The 2105-nt window shown below is 48.6% G+C and overlaps 1 protein-coding gene across 1 annotated transcript in view; it reads left to right on the top strand.

The window, feature by feature from the left end:
• LSM5 (LSM5 homolog, U6 small nuclear RNA associated (S. cerevisiae)) overlaps positions 1–2105 on the top strand; it is a 23954-nt gene that overhangs the window by 490 nt on the left and 21359 nt on the right. The window lies entirely within an intron of this gene.

The raw sequence follows: 2105 nt of genomic DNA, 5'->3' as shown, positions 1-2105 counted from the left end.
CGCGGTCCCTGCCCGCGGCAGCGGAGCAGCGCTGCGCCGTGCCGGTCTCCGGCACGGTCGGCAACCGGGGAGGTGGCTGTGGGCCGTGGTTTGGGTGCGGAGCAAAGACCGTCTGGGGATGAGCGTTGGTGCTCGGCCATCGCGCGGTAATTAACTGCACACCGGCGACACTAAGGTGTTCTCACTGGAGGGGACGTGTTCCGGCAGCGTTCCAGCCTGTTGCCTCAGGACCTTGTTCATGTACTAGCAGCAGTAAAGTGTGCAGGGACACTAGGGTAACTATCTTTTCTCCCCACTCTTGCAGCGTGTAGACAAGTGGTCCTTTGATGTATTCGCACTAAATGACGCCAGTGGAGATCACACACTGAAATTCATTTTCTGTGTACTTCTCACCAGCTATGATGTGATCAACCGTTTCAAGGTCAGTAGTTAGAAGATGGGTCTCTTCTTCCATCAGGTTTTGTTGAACTTCCCTCTCATCCTGCTTTGTTCCATTAAAAATGCAGTTTTAGTGCTATTTGAAGGCTTTGTGGACACTGTAGTTTCCCTAGAAGGTTAAAATAATATTTTTTTTTTTGCAGTAAGAAGGACCAAATGTCCTTTGAGTAGTGCATTTAATTGCAGTAGGGTGCCATGAAGTAGGCGAGGTTCCAAACAGGCTTCCCCATGGGAAATACTGCATTTGATCCTATGGGAACAATCGTGTCATTCTCCTGAGATTCATAGGATTCTCAAGCGTGCAGGCAAAAACAGAGAGCTTGGATTGTTACAGAGGTTTGCAGACACAAATGCAGTGTATCTTCTCCTCCAACTTTGAACAAGCTTAGATTTGGATGGCAGAAACATTACTCTCAGATCTTAACCGTTCTCCCCACCCAAATACTCCTCTGTCCCTTCCACTATTGACACTTCCATTCTCTGGGGGTCCCCACTCACTTTGGCTGGAAAGGATTTACAGATCTCTGCCTCCTGCACTTCTTCAGGAACTGCCCGTGCCTGATGAGAAATGTTTGAAGCAGATAACTGGTCAGAATTGTTTCCATAGAAAATCTTGACTGTGAGCAGTAAAGCAGAGATATATTCCAGTGGGTTGTGAGGGGAGCAGAGAGAGGCTTGTGACCTCTGCGCGCAGGTGTTAATTATTTGTGAAGCGGAAACCACTCTTTGGGGCCTCTGATCAAAATGACACCCCCCAAATGCTAGCCATTAAAGGTGATTATTTTGTTTGTAATTCTGTGCTGCTTTTCTCAGATCCCCATTTGTACCCTGGTGTCCTTTGTGGAAGCTCTGCAAGTCGGCTACAGCCAACACAAAAATCCTTATCACAACCTAATGCACACGGTGGATGTGACACAAAGGAGGTCCATTACCTCCTTTTGAAGACAGGCGTAGCGGTAAGTACAGGAGACGGCTAAAGCCAGACAACACTGACAGGAATGGATTGAAGGCTTAAACAAAAATACTGAGCACACAGTACATTCCCACAGTGGTTGTCGAGACAAACAACAGAAATATGTTTGAAGATGGACTAGAGAAATTGAAGGCAGACAGATTCCAGAGCGATGATCAGCCATTGCAGTTTGGGTTCAGCTGGCGGCTCAGAAAGTTGCTGGCCCACTCAGTGGGGAGAACAAATAGCAGGGAAGGCTCAACGTGTACAGGATACATACGTATCTCATTTTCTTCCTCCTCCTCCTCCTGGTTACTGCCACAGACAGAAAAGGGAACGAAATGACTTGTAGTCTGATCCCGTGTGGCCGCTCTTTTCCACCTGTTGTTCGCTTCACCTTTTCCCAGCATCTAATTTGCCCTCGGCCCTTGCATTGGCAGAAGCGTAGAGGCAAAGGTGCCCGTGAAAGGGAGGTTCGTCTGTTCAACATTTTGCCCTGTTCTCTCTTGTTACACCATGGCCATTCACTGGTTGCTCTCTTTGTGGCTGGTACTTGAATAGCTGCAGTTCTACTATATTGTGCTTCATTTCACTGAGGTCCCTTCGCTGACAACTGTGCAGAAGCAGGCAAGGTAAGCAGCTCCAGGTGCGGGGAGCCTTTGCGGTGCAGAGGACAGGCGTGAACCCAGATCGGCAGAGGTTGAGACTCTTCCTG

Source organism: Pygoscelis adeliae, unplaced genomic scaffold, assembly GCF_000699105.1.
Source record: "Pygoscelis adeliae isolate BGI_AS28 unplaced genomic scaffold, ASM69910v1 Scaffold58, whole genome shotgun sequence".
Lineage (NCBI taxonomy): Eukaryota > Metazoa > Chordata > Aves > Sphenisciformes > Spheniscidae > Pygoscelis > Pygoscelis adeliae.
Note: the sequence above shows the minus strand (reverse complement) of the source record. Positions and strands in the feature narration are given on the sequence as shown.